The sequence below is a fragment of the Triticum aestivum genome, chromosome 6A (genome assembly GCF_018294505.1).
Source record: "Triticum aestivum cultivar Chinese Spring chromosome 6A, IWGSC CS RefSeq v2.1, whole genome shotgun sequence".
NCBI classification, from domain to species: Eukaryota; Viridiplantae; Streptophyta; class Magnoliopsida; order Poales; family Poaceae; genus Triticum; species Triticum aestivum.
Genome location: NC_057809.1, coordinates 13705953 through 13723999, shown reverse-complemented (window position 1 = coordinate 13723999; position 18047 = coordinate 13705953). Strand labels below are relative to the sequence as shown.

At 45.6% G+C, this 18047-nt stretch overlaps 1 long non-coding RNA gene across 3 annotated transcripts; it reads left to right on the top strand.

The window, feature by feature from the left end:
• Positions 1-7860: 7860 nt before the first annotated feature.
• LOC123129988 (uncharacterized) lies at positions 7861-14719 on the top strand. 3 transcript variants are annotated; one of them, XR_006463718.1, is made up of 9 exons: positions 7867-8211; positions 9213-9370; positions 9480-9651; positions 9747-9897; positions 10878-11075; positions 11761-12007; positions 12589-12937; positions 13425-13587; positions 14435-14719. It is a non-coding gene; the product is annotated as an uncharacterized lncRNA (long non-coding RNA). The 3 variants fall into 3 exon arrangements; XR_006463717.1 differs by having other exon boundaries at positions 13930-14719; XR_006463716.1 differs by having other exon boundaries at positions 7861-8211; positions 13425-14719.
• The last annotated feature ends 3328 nt before the right edge of the window (positions 14720-18047 follow it).

Genomic DNA, 18047 nt, shown 5'->3' with positions numbered 1-18047 from the left:
AAATCGCAGCGCCGGTAGTAGTAATACCCAAAAACAACTGCAGCAAAAGCGGTACAAAATGGCAGCGAAAATTTGGTTAGTTCCAGCAAAATCGAAGAAGGTGGTAACAAATTGGTACATTGCTTCCAACAAAAACAACGTGGTAGCAGAATCTGGGTTGGTTCCAACAAAAAACTGAAGACGTTGATAGCAAAATTTAGAGCTGGTTCCAGAAAAAGTTCATGATTTTTTTAAAATGACATTGACAAATACTCATGAATTGTTTGGAAAAAAGACCGCGAATCTGAACAAATTTGATGCATTTTAACAAAAAAATGGAAAAAGGGAAAAAACTGGTGCAAAAAAGGAAAAATTGTTGGAAGCTTCCCAAAGCCGGCCTAAAAGCTTCTAGAAGATTCCCAAAACCAGTGACCAAACTTCGATTTGAAAACTCTTAATGGGCTGACCCACAAACCATCGATGTGTGTGTGTGGGGGGGGGGGGGGGGGGGGGGTGCGCCGCATACATAAACACCTGTAACCGGTATGCAGGCGTTGGAAAGGATTCACAAAAAAAGAGATGCATAAAAAATGTGTCCCCTCATGTTAGTTTTTTTTCTCTCGGAGCGATTGAGGCGCTGTTGAGAATTTTCTTCCCTGCCGTCGGTGAGTCCTTGCGGGGTTTGGCTCGGACTATCTTTTTCAATGAAAAAGAGATAGACATGTGAAAAAAAGGCAAGCACTCCAAAAATAAACAGAAGCGCGAAAAAACTCTCCAAAGGTACGGTCACCTTCAAATGTCTTTTCGAAATAAAAATAGATAGAAGTGCGAAAAAAGCAAGTCACTCCATGTTTGCATGGATTTGACGGTTAGGAAATAGATGCCATGGTTGCAAGGTGAATAAATAGGTGTCAAGTTCCCGGACAGGTCCTTGGATAAATGGGCCAAATTAGATAGATCTAAGATTTGATGGTTGGAAAATACTTGATGCCCCTGTTGCGCAGTTGCGCCTAAGAATAAGGGCATGTACAATGGTGCCATCTTAGGAGTGCCACGTAGGATAAATGATGAGGTGGAGGAGAGAAAACTCATAAGAGAAGGCTTGTCTTCTCTTATTTAAGATAAGACAAGAGATGATCTCTTAGCACAATATGTCTCACCATTTTTTTTGGAATTGCTAGTTATTAAAGATAATGCTAAGAGATGACCCATTGTAGATATTTTTCTTTGTCATCTCTAAATTACATGCAAAATTTAAGATAAAACTATCTTATCAACCATTGTACATGCCCTAAATGGCTCTCAAGTCCCTGCAATCCATAAAAACTTCCCGGAATAGATGGGCCAAATTAGGTAATTATAATTGATGACGTGTTAAGGTATGGTCATCTTGTGCCTGTCTTTTTCCAAAGAATAATACTTTTTCCGTGATCCATTTTACTTGTCACTTAAACAGATGCATTGAAGGTGGTAGAGGTGCGAACAAAGCAAGCACTCCAAAAACTGATAAATGGGCAAAGTTAAGTAGTACTCCCTCCGTTCCTAAATATTCGTCTTTCTAGACATTTCAACACGTGACTACATACGGAGCAGAATGAGTGAATCTACACTCTAAAATATGTCTACATACATTTGAATATGGTAGTCATTTGAAATGTCTAGAAAGACAAATATTTAGGAACAGAGAAAGTACATTTGAGATTTGACGGTTTGAAAGTATATTTGCGCTGGCAGGTGGGAAAAAAAGGAAACATTTTACGGCGGCCGACCGGCCGAGCGCTGGGCCGGTCGCGCGTGCGTCGTTAGATCGACCAAAATCAGACGCTCCCCGTTGCACCCACGAGTGTTTCGTCAGGCCCACCACCGCACGCGCTTCCCAAGCCTTATCTTCTCAATCATACTAGCTCTTCATTCTTAGCCACACAAGGCGTCTCCTTCCTCTGTCCATCTGATGCTCTTGCTGCTGGTCGGTGCCGCTTTTCACCACGCCATGGATTTTGTCTCCTTTTTGGCGATGTCTCTCACTCCCTCCTCTCCCAGCATCTTTTGCCTCGCTGCCATGGTCTCGCACCTTCGGTCTTCTCCGCGCGCTCCCCTGCGAGCTTGAGGTGACGACGCTCGCACATCCATGCGGTTGCAACACCATCTTTTTGCCATGTTGCCGTCCTCCTGCTACGCTTTTTCCGAGTTAGCCGGTTGCAACTTTTTTATTTGTCAGTTCCAGCTTTTTATTTTACGGGTCGCAGCAATTTCATCCTCTAGCACCAATTTGATTCGCCGGTTCCAGCATTTTTTTCCGCCGGTACTAGCTTTACCCCTCACTGGTTCCAGCTTTTGGTTTCGCCAGTCGCAACAATTCCCTTTTTGATAGTAGCACTTTTTGATTCGTCGCTTGTAGTATTTTATTTCGCCGGTAGTAGCTTTTGAGAATGATGTTTCCAGCTTTTAGTTTCGTCGGTGCCAACATATGCGGTCACCGGCTCCTGCAAATGTGGCCGCCGGCTCCAGCAAATTGTGTCGCTGGTTGTAACATCCCTAGTCGCCGGTTCCAGCAAATGCACCTGCGGGTTCCAACATCTTGTTTTGTAGCACTTTTTTGGGCCGGATTGGCACGCGGCCATGCGGGAATGGACGATGGCAAGCGAGAGAGGGCACTACACACCGGTGATGAACGTGGCCGCCCGCGCCTGGCGAGGGAACACCCGATGGAGTCGTGCTGGGTCTAGTGACTCCATTCTTTTTTCTCTCCCCTGCTCATTGATATGATTTGAGGAAAAATAATGGGGATGCGAGAGGACGGGGGACGCTGGCGTTGACCAGATCTGATGGCTGGGAGATGCCAAATCGGAAGCACAGGGTTCGACCGGCGCCCAGTACCGCCCAAAAAAAAATGCAAGAACTCCATGTCGGAGTAGTTAAACAGGCATGTAATGAGACAACCAAGCTAATGGCCGAAACAAGCATATGCCTAAGGAGAAATCTTAATTCTATATGAATTTTGATTTTGCTAACCACATGTCCCATGGGGTGAGAATAAGATCCGTAGGCCGGTATATAAGCAGCTCACGTTTCCTTTTCTTAAGCGATGTGGTACTAAAAGCATGCAGGGGAGCAGCCGAAACCTTTGTATTTTACTATTTGAGGACCGAGCCAGAGTACCAGAATCTAGGCCCTCTTATAGCCCAACAGGCCGGCAACTAAAGACACTAGCAGCCATTAGCTTCTGTTTATTTTTGAAGTGCTTGCCTTTTTTCACACATCTATCTCTTTTTCGTTGAAAAAGATAGTTCGAGACAAACCCCGTCATAATAAATTAAACACATACATTCAGAATGTAAAAATGAACTAAGCTAGCTAGGCATCCAGGACATGTAAAAACAAATTTTGATTTAGAAATTTGCACAACAAAATTTCATCTTACAGATCACAGCATGGACCAAAATAATTTGCAATTTCCCCTTGTGCATGTGTGCTCTAGTACTAGTAGCTACATACAACTAGCTCAGATGATGACGTACAAAAGGACTAGGAGAGGAAGGTGAGTTATCGTACCTACCATGGCGGTGATGGCGCGCAGCAGGGCGACCTTGCTGGACACGCACGGCACCACACACCTCCTCTTGGCCGGTGGTTCGATCTGATTCAGTCCCCAGCTCGTGCTACCGCGGCCTGTGGTTCGGGAGAAATTCAGGCTTGAGGAGAAGGACAGCGACGGGAGAAGAACGAGACCGAGGTGACAGGGCGGCGGCTGGTGGTTTACTGGATTTTTCCGCTGCGTTGGCTGTCGAAAGGAAAAGAGAAAGGGGATGAAGGAAATACATACGGGAGATGTGAATACGGGAGCTTCGTGATTTGTTTTTGCTAGAAAAGTGAAACCAGCGTGCTGGCCGAAGTTTCGGCCAGTCAACTCGGATCTAAACGTTTACCAAAATGATGCAAGAAAAACAGAAAACAAAATTGAACGAGAGTGTTGTTGTATGCCTGCTGGAAATTTACATGACAAATATACGATTAAAGATTTCCCCTAAGAAAAGATTGTCCAACCACTAATGCAATATGCTTCCATTCACAATTCCATTGCGAACGTGCAAACGCACTCAAGAGAAGCTGCCAGCGTTGATTGATTGATTGGTTAATTAGTGGGATTTCTGATGCCTTGAAACCAGCTAGTAGATAGGTGGATTTTTAGTCCCCGTAGGAGGGTCGTTTGAACGGATGGCGGCACTTCTTCTTCTTCAAGCCAGTCTTCCGGGCTTCGATTCTTCTTAAGTTCGTCTGTTCGGATGATTTAGACGGAGCTCCGACGTAAATTCCCGCCAGCTTCTCGGGGCGGTGAGGTTAGAGTTTCTCGTCTTGCGTACGCGACGGCAATATTTGCTGTCAGGTTCTTACAGGATTTAACAATGACAACTGCAGCACCAGGGTGGTCCTTACAGGCACGTGCATAAAGACTTTCCGGCTCTCATCGACAAGGTTAGGCCGTCTCCAGTATGGGAGCAGCGACAACGACGTGTTGACGGCTTATTCTGGCGGCGGCAATGGTCGTTCGGTGACCCGTGGACCTCGATGTAATTTTTATGTTTGAGGTATTTTGTACTCGCGGTGAATCTTTATATTTGATCGTTTTTGAAGAAAAATAGTGAGAAGTTGGATCTAGTATGACTGATGACGTAGGAACTCGTGGATCGCCGAGGAGCCGCACACACACGTAAACTGTGATCCGTCTTTTACACACCATCGAACACACTGCAGACCAAAGTTCAAAAAAAAAAAGAACACACTGCAGACCTGCATCGTAAGTGCATCCGTGTCTACTTCGTACGCAAACGATAGGTGAATCCGGGTCTACTTCGTACGTACGTGCGCGTCGGGTGGGTTTTTCGAAGTTCAAACGCCGCCGCCGCACTGCTACTGTGCAGGTAATCGCCGACATGAACTGCCTGAGGAACTCCCGGTCCGTCTTCTCCCGGCTCCTGATCCTCCGCCGGTACTGCAACCCCGGGCAGCCCCGGCTGGCCCCTCGATCGGGCTCCAATGTCCTAGACTCCATCCGACGGCTCTTCATCCACCCCGCCAAGCCTGCAACCTCCTGTCTAACGCCGGCACCGTCACTACCGGCAGCCGTCCCACGGAGCCGGCCATCGATCCACAGCGCACGCGGTTGGTACCGTGACCCATGGAAAGTCGCTGGCGCTAGTGGCGCGGCGGTTCTCCTCCCCTATGCCACGGTTTTCACCGCCTGCGCCACACGGAGACCGTGCCCTACACCAACCGCACCCACCGGGTAATGTTCTCTCCAAAGTTGGAGCGCAAGCTAGGCAACGAAGATTTCGAGGAGCTCAAGAAGAAGCGCAGCAAAGACATCCTTGGCCCGTCTGATCCGAAGACCGTCCGTGTCCGCCATATCGCGTCCGACATCATCCGCGGAATCCAGGAGCTCTTCCCCGCCGACGGCCTGGGCGACGACGACGCTAAGCAGGGAAAGGCAGCGGTACGGTCGCAGACGGGACATCTCGATGACCTTCAGTGGGAGGTGATTGTCATCAGAGATAACAGAGTCAATGCATGCAGCTTGGGCGGTGGCAAGATTGTTGACATGCATTCATGTATTATTAGTTAAATCTCTAGTCAAATTTTGGCACAAAATACAAAAAGGACTTATAACACAAAATCTCTAGTCATGCATTCACTGACCCCTTCTTTTTAGGCCGCACACGGTGTTGCTAGGCATTCAATGGAGTTGGCGATGTTAACTCCGCCGGTCCTCAACGAACTGCTTCCCTTCTCACGAAGGTATGTACTACTAATTATCCATTTATTACATTTTACATGCATCGGATTAATTATCATCTAGATTCTTATTTGAAACATGGCAATTAGCATTTCTTATAAACTGTTTTGTAAGGACCGTGAAACTCATGGATCTTTGGAGGCTATATGTATGCTATATTGTGTGTTTTGTCTATAGTATATCCATTGTAGGACCGAGTTGGAAGCAGACCTCATTGGAATGATGATACTGGCTGCCGCCGGTTTCGACCCACGCGTAGCACCTGAGATCCACCAGAAGCGGGAGAGCCCGGTGCTGGATGATTACATTGGCAGTCATCCTTCGTGTAAGAAAAGGTCACAAGTTTTATCACGGGGCGATGCCATGAAGGAGGCAATGGAATTGTACTACAAGCAAGTTTGCTCCGGGAAAGGCGCTGATCGACGTTTCCCTTATGGTGGCAGGATCTCAGATGCTCTTATGTCACAGTAACTTTGAGATTTGTACCATTGGAAGAACTGATTGGCCAAGATGCTTGTGGTTGGTTGGCAGCAACGTGTTGATGCAGCAAAGGTGAAGTAGGGCTTATGTGCTACTACCTCCATCCTGGTTTATAGGTCCCCTTTGTAGTTTGTGCCAAATTTTGACTAAAGATTTAACTAACGAAATGTTAATGCATGTCAAGAAAAATTATCTTATTGGATTCGTATTTGAACATAGTTTTCAAAAATATAATGTTTGGTGACATGCGTGAATATTTTGTTAGTTTAATCTATGGTCAAAATTTGGCACGAAATACAATGGGGATCAATAAACCCGGACGGAGGTAGTAAAAGTATGGGAGGGCTCTAAGAAAAACATGGATTTTTTTCTGTATAAATTACAAAAGATAAAACACCTCATCGTTTTTTTTTTTGCAACGAAACACCTCGTCGTTGACCAGGAGATCATTATCAATAGAGGTGAGCTAATACTATAACCCAATCTTCTTACGGCCATACTCCTACGGTGATTTTTCATCCAACTAACACATGATTCACATACTTTGACGCCCAACATGTGATTGAGCCCATTCTCCTGGGTGCCGCTGGCTTCCTTCCTAACTCAAAGCAGCGGTTGTGCACCCCACGAAGAAGCTGGCCAGGTCGGCAAGTCAGGGATCTCCACGGCATCAAGGAGGCAGACGCTTTGCAAAAATGCTTAATCGGATGCAATTTTCGCTGGTACCTTAGCTTTGTCACCTCTATACTTCTTTGGATTTTATTTTTACGAAAAGGAGGATATTTGGATACCTTTGCATTTGTCTTGTTGAGTTGTGATCCAAATTACTTCTATTAAGAATGCTTGAATCCCTGCGTCCTGCGGGCCTTCTAGGGCAAGAGTGTCGTCCATTCCATCTGTTATGTGGCCGCTTGTACTATTCTATCTGCTCAGACGGCGTGCCTGGGCGACCCGTCTTGGCGGTCCATGACGGGTCGACCCCGTGGCGTGGCCGGGGTCACTGTGATGGGGTGGTGGCGGGCGCGCTCGCAAGCGAGGCTGTGTGCGTTGTCCCGCTTGCAAAGGGGAGGCTGGACCCGTATGTCAGTGTCCTCCGCGCGTGCCGAGCTTGTTCGGTTGTGACAGACGAGGCATGTGTCAATCCCGGTACGTCATGTCATGCGTGGGGCGGTGTGTCGCGCCCGCTTGAGATGAGACATGCCTGTCATGTCGATGTCCTCGCCTCGTGCTGGGTTGGTTTGGTCGCAACAGTGGGTCTTGCTTTGCGCCCGCCAGAGTCGGCTCGCGCTTGGGGGTGTCCATCATGCCTGCATGAGCTAGCTTGCGTGCGGGGCTAGCCGAGCAGATTCGATGGCCCAGGCAAATCCCCTTATTTCCGACGGTCACAACTACTAAGTACTACTCTCTTCGTCCGGTAATATAAGAGCGTTTTCGAAACGCTCACGCTCTTATATTATGGGAAGGAGGGAGTAGCTTGTTAGATGTGCAAGATACAAAAGTTTGTTTGTTTTTTAAAAGAAGAAGAAAAAATGTTTTCATTCATCCGCGCCCATCCCGCATTCAAAAGAAAAAGATTTTCATTCATCATTTCCTAATTAATCCTCCCATCCCCGACCTCCTAAATCCATCCATCCATCTCGTCCCCTTCCCCCTCTTCTCCTCGCCGCCGCACGCACCCGCCGCCTAGATCCGAGCAGTCCCCTTCCTCCACCGCTCCGTTCGATCTGCCCATCCAGATGGCCGGAGCCGACGCTCCCTCCTCCGCCCTTGGAGCACATGTCCCGAGCCGCCGGCCACGACAGCTCCTACCTTGGACGGCGGCACATCCGCAGCGGATCCACGGCGACGGCGAACCCTAGCCGCCCCTGCTGCTCTCCCTCCTCGTCCTCGTCTCCCCCGAGACGCGTCTTCGCATCCGGCCGGTGGACACAAGCTTCCTCCTCGACTCCGGCGCAGCGCAGGTGAGCCCCTCCCTTTCCTCTGCTTTCGCTCAGGCGCTCTGTGCCCACGGCCATCGAGACGTACCGTACGTGGGGAACCTTATTATGCTCATGCCAATTTCAATGCTTTGGCGAGTCATGGCAAAAGTTTCTGGTTTTGGTGATGGTCTGTGCTGCCATGCCAGACGCTTGCTGATTGCGGCTGTCATGATGCCAAAATAAAAATTTGTTGCACTCCTACTACTAGCTAGTGCCCACCCTTTTGTATTTGACACATGATTGTTTGATTCCTAGGTCTAGGGCACATGTATCTGTTCATCTGATTGCAATGCCATTTTTCACTAGTTTTGGTGGTCCGCTTCGGTCGATGGACATGATTTTCTTCTTCTGTGCCTTATAAATTAATTACTGTAGCTTCAATCATGTTCCTCCAGTATTACCAGCAAAGCCTCCTGTCCTACAAAAGTGAAAAAGACTAAATAAATGGTTCAAAACGTAGATGCTGGGCCCTGTTTAAAAACATCGATCGATCCCAAAGCATGTGTATTCAGTCAACTCAACTGTTATAGCAGATAAAATATGCACATTTCAACACAAACAACAACAACAACAACAAAAAGTGGATTTGTTTGCTAATGCATAGCCGCTGGTACCATGAATGCCCGACTTTTCTTTTCTTCTTTTAATTCTGTTTGTGTTGGAATCTGAAATATATCATGGGGTCCTTGTATCCAGTAGGAATATTATGGTAGTTGCCGAAGATCAAGCTCTTGTGTTGTTCTAGAGAAAGACCACTTCTTTTCAGTACCTGTCTCTATGTTTTTGCTTGTGCTGGGACGAATCGTCGAATGTTTAATTCCTGTCATGAAGCATGCCAATGAAAATAACCACCATTTATGGGACTGAAGCGAAACTGAAACCAGAAATTACGACAAGCGATTTCTTCAGAGCTGCTCTATTTTCAATCTATCTCTCGTTTTACTATTTTCTATTCTTTCGGTTCATTGTATATATGTATGCAGATTCAAGGTTGAACTGAAAGGTGAACCCCCCCCCTTTAAAGACCAGATCGGCCAACGTTACTACTCCTTGGGCAACAAGGATAAGCGGGTGTATGGCCCTTTGATTTCCAAAACAGCAGTCTTGCCTTTGTTGAGTGAGAGTATGATTCTCTGGACAGGTTAGTGTTGCTACCTTTCAACACACAACAATGGTTCTTTTGCTTACCTATTTATTTAGCTAATCACATTACAAGCCATATCTAATAGTAATGATGTTGTTGTGTGCAGCAAGGCCCCAACCATGACCATGATGGCCTGAAAGTACAACAAGGCATCCTCCGTGGACTATGTTGCCCTAACTGTGACGGGTCGCCGCCGGTGAACTCTAGCCGTATTGGGTCCCCGGCTGAGTGCTTCTTACAAGGGCTTCCCGGAGAACTTCAAGAATAATAAGACCCATGTTGATGTCCTTTAAACTCTTCATTTTCTTAATATCCAGTCTGGGAACCAGCGAGTTACTCATGTGAACGAGAAATGCCATGCTGTGACTTTCAGGGTGGATTGTGCTGAGTGGAGGCCAAATAGCAGGGGTGCCCGCCACTATATTGCGCTCCCTCCTTGTCTCCTCGCTTGGGAGGCTCTGCTCACCTCGACGCCTGCTTCTCCTGCACCTCCGGCCATCGCTTTTTCTCCGGTTCCAGCGTAGGTAAGCCACAACTTGCTTTCCTGTGCTTTCTCTTCTACTCTATGTGTGCACGCCGTGGAATTTTCTAGGTTTTTTGGCCTCTGGTGATGGTCATCATTTTAGTGGATTTAGCCCTGAAGATCTAATTCTTAGCTCTGTTTTTATCAACTAGTGAAAAGGTTTTTGATTCCCACGGTTCTTGTACTGACTCAAGTACAGGTAGAAGAGAGTGGCACACAAGCTTGTACTTGCGCGTGCTTCAGTATTGCCATGCTTGGTTCAGTTGTTTCGCTATGACATTCGTTACAAATAAGAGAGTGTCAAGCAATCTTGGACATTCATAATCGCTGCTAATCGACCTGACCATGTTGTATTCATCGTTGAATACGCAAATCTGATCATCTAGTTCAGTCGATTTGATCTCTGTTTGGTTAAGTATTGCCATGTCCAGTTAACTGTCGGAGCAGCTAACGAGTGATCGATTGAGTTCATCTCTGCATGTTCGGTTCAATATTTATGAATATATAGCCATGCATGTTTGGTCCAAGTGTTTTGGTAGGTTTTGAATGCGGGAGTGGCAAGCAATCTTGGACTAATAATTAATAACTATGTTTAGCCACTTGTACTTCATTGTTGCACACCGTAGAGTTGCTGTTGTTGGTTGTTTGATAGTAGAACCTTTGTTTTAATGGCACATCTACCGTAGAGTATGTGCCATTACCTCTTCACAGTCATGCTTGTTCAATTCGGAGCTGTGTCATCTCAAATAACTGCACCTTTGTTCCTGACATATCAAGCAAGGTGTCCCATGTTGTCTATTCCACCAGTTCCTTTATTTTCAGATAATGCCTAAACTGGTTGATCTTATTATGTTCTGTATATTATAGCTGGCTCCCGTTATTATGTGCGTGCCAAATTCATTGCGTTTTCTCTGCTTCGTTTGCAATTTCTTTGAATATTCATCTCTGACTTTACTGCTCAATGTATCTGCCTGCGTATAGAGTGGGATGAATCCGCACCAAGTTGATCTTGTTGGGCACCCTCCTATTCTGAAGCTGCTGGAGATTTCTGACACCATTACACATCTCTGATCTGGAGATGTTTGCATGGCTGACCCGTTGTTGGGACCAGATTGTTTCAGCTTCTGCCACTGCAGGAGTGGCTTCCCCTGCGCCTATTCTTCTTTGACTCCGGCGTAGGTAAGCCACCAGCTTCTTCTCAACTCCTTTCTCTTCTGCTCTTTGTGTCCACGGTAATCGAGCCATGGTAACACTAGCGGTTTTTGGGTTGTGGTGATGGTCACTGTTTTACTGGATATAGGCCTGAAGATCTAATTTAGCTCTGTTTTCATCAATTAGGGAAAAGCTCATTTGATTCCTGGTGTTTCTGTACTTGCTGAAGTACAAGTACTTCCTCTGTCCCAAAATTCTTGTCTTAGATTTGTTTAAATACGGATGTATTAAGTCATGTTTTAGTATTAGATACATCCGTATCTAGATGAATCTAAGACAAGAATTTTGGGACGGAAGGAGTAGAAGAGAGTGTCAAGCAGTCTTTGAACTAATAATTAATAACTAAGTCGTCTCCACTTCTATTTCATTAGCTTTTCAGTCATGACTGTCCAGCTCAGAGTTGTTCCATTTCAAATGACTGCATCTTTTGTCCAGACATATCAAGAGAGGTGTACTATGTTGTCTATTTCAACTAGTTACTTGATTTTCAGATAGTACCTAAACCATCTCATCTTGTATATTAATGTGTTCTTTATGTTATAACTAGCTCCCAAGATTTTGTGCGTGCCCATTCATTGTGTTTGCTCTGTTTGGCTTGCAATCTCATTGCATATTCTTCTCTATCTTTACTGCTTGATGCATCTTCGTGCAGATAGTCTCGGATGAATCTGCGCCAGGGTCGCTAAGAAAAAGACAGGTCCATGCTCGGCAAGTCGATCTTTTTGGGTACCCTCCTATTCTGAAGCAAGTTAAGATATCAGACACCATTGCACATATGTGCTTTCGAGATGTTGGCATGAATGATCTGTTGCTGGGACCAGATTGTTTTTGCTTCTGCCGATGCAGGAGCAGCTTCCCCTGCACCTCCGGTGGCAGCTTCTTCTTCAACTCCGGCCTAGGTAAGCCACTTGGTTCCTCTCATCTCCTTTTTGCTTTTGATGTGCCAACGACCATTGAGCTACGGTAAATCTTTTGCTTGCCACCGCGTGATGGAAATTTCTAGGGTTCTGGCCTGTGGTGATGATGTGTGATCCGTCACTGTCTAAGTGGGTTTAGCTCTGAAATTCTAATTTAGCCATGATTTATTTAATAGTGTAATGATTATTTTATTCCAAGTGTTCTTTGTCTGTGGAACTTCTGTAAAAATTATGACGTGGTTCTGTCCTGGAGTGCTAATTACTTGTTATGTTTGTTCCGACATTATTTTCGCCGAACATGTGCGTTGCTTCCTGCTTGTAACAATACTTTTTTTTATAAAGGACATTTTTTATTGACTCAAAATGTAGCATCAAGCGGATACAAAGCATGCTTGCTATGCTTTTTCTTCATCAAGCCATAAGTAATTGCAGTTACTTGTTTGTATGCCATGTTCATTGCTAAGTTGTACAATGCATATAATGTTCCCATAGTTTTCACCATGATTTAAGCATTGCCTTGATCTGACCATTTCTTCTGTAATCTTTACTTTATTCACGAACAGTAACTCTGGTGAGCCTAGCAGCGCGGATGGGGACTAAAGTAAGATGGTGATTTATGACAGCCTACCTTCGTCACCTGGGTTCTTCCTTGTCTTTGACCTGATGGCGCACCCCAGCATTGTTTTAAAGGCGTCCGTATCTCGTCGCTATAGCGACGATATACAGGTGTGAAGGGGGTCAATCGCCATACAGACCCAGGCTTGCAATACCTTTATGGCGTCGCTATATCGTCGCTATAATGCTATAAAGGGGGTCGCTCGCCATAAAACGCAATACGCCATTAAAACAATGCACCCCAGGCATTTGCGACTACCATGCCACCTCCAACTCTAAGCCATTATAGTGTGGAAGGTGAGATATATCGACTTCTATGCTTTAGTTGTTCCATGGATTAGTAGTTTGAATCCGTAACTTGGTTTGTGCATGCAAAGATTTCTGTTACCATTGGATTAAGCTTGACTTTCTGTTATATTCTTGGTCTTTAGAGCTTCTTTATCTCATTATTCACTGTTTACAGGCTGTAATATCTGTTATGTTTAAGATCAACCTGTTGATAGTATTAGGAAGAAACCAATATATGTGCAGTGCATATTGCAGGTGCCAGTTACTCCTATTTCTTTCTTTGTTTTCTAGGCTGTTAGTTCATGTATGATCTGGATATCGTAAGTTTTGTGCTAATCTGGGTTGAGATGGAGCAACCATGGTACACAATGCATGTTATTTTTGTATGCCTATTTATTGCTAAGTTGTCCAATGCATAACTTTTTCCCTAATTTCTTGACACTGTTTAAGCATTGCCCTGATCTGGCCATTTGTTCTCTACTTTATTGATGAACAGGACCTCTGGTGAGCATTGTCATGTGAATGGTGACTAAAACAATTTGTGAGCGATGACATGTCATCCTTCATCAACTGGGTTCTTCTTTGTTGATCCGGTGGCACATCCTAGGATCTGCGACAACCTCACCATCACCAAATCGAAGCCTTTTGTACTGTGGGAGGTGAGGTATAGAGACTTCTGTGCTTTAGATTTACTACGTGGATTAGGAGTTTGAATCTGCGACTTGGGTTTTGCACGCAATGATTTATGATAATATCGGATTAAGCATGACTTTTTGTTGTTATATTCTTGGTCTTTAGGGCTTGCTTATCTTGATCATTATCCATTGTTGTCTGCGGATAGTAATATCTGTTCTATTTAGGGTATGCATGACACCTCTCCCATTTAAAATCAACGTGTTTTCGTACTCGACAAATACAAAAGAACTCAGTAACGACAATTTTTCCAGTAGTGTGGGTGAGCTCTCACATCCCTCTCTTCTCTCTCCTTTGATATGTTGCAGATTTCTTCAAAGTCCATGACCTCTGTATGCTGATTGCGCTCGTGTACTATATACTCCAAATTTCTTCTGCATCGTGTATATGCCAATTGTTTCCTGTACTGTGTGCACAGCGATTGTGCCCTAGCACTAATATAAATTTTGGATTCATAATTGCAGCCTGTCATTAGTTGCCACGAAACTATAACCAATGTCACAATCCTTATTTATTCAGGGCAATGAACTATTGAAAAACCTAAAACTAGACGCATTCAGTATTTGAGAAGGTAATTCCATCATTCAGTATCACTATTTGGAGCAGGTGCTACAGTTATAATGAAACAGCTGGATTCTTGTACTTGTGGCCTATATACTATACACTAACTATTTTAGACACCTGATACTGAAGCTAAACTATGAAGTCTCAAAAGAAAAAGAAACATAACATTAAGTTGTTCACAAGCAATGCACAAGGAAACTGGAAAGCACATATATAGATGATCGCACACGACTTGGTTTCTCCCTGCAGTCAGGTACTGAAGAAAAGCTCCAACACACGATGAAATGGCAGAAAAGAAGAAGCCAACAATTAACCTTCCCTAAACAGGAGTTCTCAAGATCCAATCGAAGTTTCTGAGATGCAACATGGAAGACGTCAGATCCTCACAGATCTTCCTCTCAAATCTCAACAACATGTATATATAACCTCCTTCAGAAACTTACATTGATCTATAGAAAACCCATCTTGATCTTTTGTGTTTTGCCAATACATACAATTCTCGCTAAATTTGAAAATGCCATTTTCTTCTCCCGTTACGAATTTGCAATGCACGTGCATGTTTGCTAGTGAATTACTGATCAGTTTGGGGGCAAAGGGAACCAGGTCAAGGACCATGGACCGGCATGTGATACCGCTGTCTTGGCCAGCATCTCTGTGGGTAATGGCGCCACGGTCTGGTCTATGATATTGTACACGCCGCAACAGAGATGATCGTCCTCGGCCTTTACCTCCCATGCAGGGTGAGTGCTGAGCTTAATCTCTCTTACAAAGTAGACGCAGTCTTCCTGAGCTCCAACTCCAACCGCGCAGCCATCAACAGAAGCTGGGAGCGCGAAAGAGCATTCTAGGCTGACAAAAAGAGCATGCCCCTTCAACCTATCAACCTTCCTCCAACGTCCATGGCCGCAGTCCGAGTCCAGGTCCATTGCCTCAAAGACCTTGAGCCACCGAGTCCGGATTCGTTTATTAGAGGCGCGGTCCACTTCGATCTCCCGTTCAACCATGAGCAGCCGGTCACCGGACACGACCAGGTAGTAATAGCGCTTGTAGACCCCGTCTGAGAAGCAATCTGTTGTGGTGCCTGGTATACAGCATTGGACGGATGGTTGGTGCTGGTGGTGCTGCAGGCCCGACCGCAAGTCCAGGACATGGAGCTCCCGATGACGAATGATGCAGTGCGCATCCGGCGAAGTCCAACCGGTGAGCATGTAGAGCTTGCCTTTGAAGAGTGCCATGTCATCGGCAATCACCGGACGCAGCTTAATGGAGCCTGCTTGCGGCCGCGGCCCGCGGGCAAAGATGTGCAATCGGGAGTAGTTGCCGCTTGAAACGACGAACATGTTGTCCGAAACCACAATCTTGCGGATGTTGTACCGGACGAGGTAGAGGCGACTCAATCTTGTCATCTGAACCCGGTGAGAGGGTTCATGAGGGAGCAGTCGCCGTCGTCGTGCACCAGGAAGAGCATGCCGCCGGTGGAGACGGCTGGCTACATTGGGTGGGATGGCGGGCAGGCGGTGGACAACGCCATCGGGGAGGCTGAGGAAGGTGCCGTCGCGGAGGGCGAGCCATGGCAGCAGCGGGGGCAGGTCGCTCGCCGCGGAGCGCCACGGCCGGCACACCGCGCGGAGGCGGACGCGGTCGGCGTGGGATGGCACGCGCAGGACCACCAGCCGCAGCAACTCTGGCGGGAGGTCCGGCCATGGGCTGCCGGCCTCTTGAGGTGGTGGCGCGCTCTTACTTGACCCAACGACGGCGATCGGGATTAGCTTCGCTGCCATGGCCGCCTTCTTCTACCACGGGAAGGTGTGAAGGGTTTCGGAAGGTACCTGCACGGCTGGACATGGGTCGTTCGATCGGCCAGCGTATTTATGTAACCCGAATTCATTTGGCAACTTATGGTGGTTTATGGCATATAAATCGTTCCCTTCCTAACTTATTGTTTTACAAACCGCCATTCATATTAGGGTATTTGTAAATTCCGAACGTTCTGATTATGTCATCAGATCCGAATGACCTGGACCTCGTCCATTCTGGATCGGACGTACCTAGCGCGTCGCGCGATAACTTCGAGCGTGAACGACGCGGCCGCGCTAAGATCCGCCGCTCGCGCGCAGCCAAGCGCTCGCGCCTCCCAACCTCGCGCCTGATGGGAGTCGAGCCCCTGACCTGCTGGTTGAGATCGTATTGCGCCACCACCTAGGCTACAGTTTTTATTGTGTTTTTAAATCAGGTTAGTCGACATTTATACTTTACACCACCGCAAGAAAAAACAATGATGCTCTTAGCGAGGGGCATATCTATATGACCAAGTTTCTTTTCAAAGAATCGATGCATAGAATTTGAACTTCGGTCGTTGTAACGAAATATGTATGTGGCAGATTGCAAAAACTACCACATGCATCCAGCATCGTCAGATCCGATCCGCACCCGCATGTGCCTCCCGATTTTTAGGAGATCCGATCGCGCGCGCCCGCCTCGCCCTTTCGATTTCCTTCCTTCTTTAGTTTTTGATTTTCAGGCAAAAATAGTGCTTGCAATGGGATTTGATCTCTGGTCTGCATGTAATCAATGAAGGGAGCTGACCATCTCACCTACAAATTATTGTTGAACAAGCTAAGGAAAAATACGGTTTTGACATGTTTTGCCTTTAATATGTTAGCACAGAAAATCTTTTCGTTTCACCTATCAAACCCAACACATAAACTTTCCCCGTGGTAAATTCTCCATCACCACCATGATAACTAACGCACCACCAACATGATAACTTTTGTATACCACACATTACATTATGTGTAAGAGCATGGTCATATAAGCACCGGAGGCGTGATAACTTTGGTGAAAGCATCGTGGTAACTTTGATCATTGGGGAAGAAATTTGTTGAACACCCCCCCCCCCCAACCCTTCGGTAATTTCAGTGAATAGCATGATAACTTTCACGCCATAGACCTGATAATTTAGATACAAACATCATCGTACCTTTAAACATTGGGGAAGAAAAACATGAAAATATACCCGATAATTTCTATGTAAATAGATAATAATATACGTAGCGCACATCTGATAACTGAGATAGAAACACCATGGTAACTTCGACCATAGGGAAGAAAATTATTGAAAAGATACTCCGGTAACTTATGTGTAAATAGCACGGTAGTATACCTCCCTCCCCTGATATTTTTCTGTGTAATAGCATGAAAACATATGCACTGCGATAACTAAACACCATGATAAGTTTTGACCCATGGGGGAAATTTTTGCTGAAATATACCCCTGATAAATTTTGTTTAAATATCATGATTTTTTAAGCATGGCGGGCTTGATAGGTTACCTAGAATCACCATGATAAATTTTTGACCCGGGGAAAAGTTGTTCAAAACATTCCCGATAAATATTTTTGTGTAAATAACATGATAATACAAGCACCCATAACCGATAACTTACATATAAGCATCATGGTAACTTTTTACCAAAGGAAAAGAAAGTTGTTAAAAACATACACTCGCCTCGCGGGGCCTCTTGGATGAACACAACACATGGTGTGCCACGAGAAAGTCACATAATATTTAGTGTCATGAGGGGCACACGTGCTTGTGAGTTGGCCGAAAAAAAATGGTCCACTTTGACCCGCTATAGGCATGATAAGTTAAGTTACGCAAAAATTTCGTTGTAATTTTTTACCTATGGAAAAAGCTACTAAAACACACCCGGGTTTTTAGGTATAAGTACCATGATAATATACGAACCGTAGAATCAGTAACTCATGTACAATCCCCCATGGTAATTTTGACCGGAGGAGGTTGATGTAAACATACCTTGATAATTTATGTGTTAGTACCACGGTATATTACGCATCGAGGA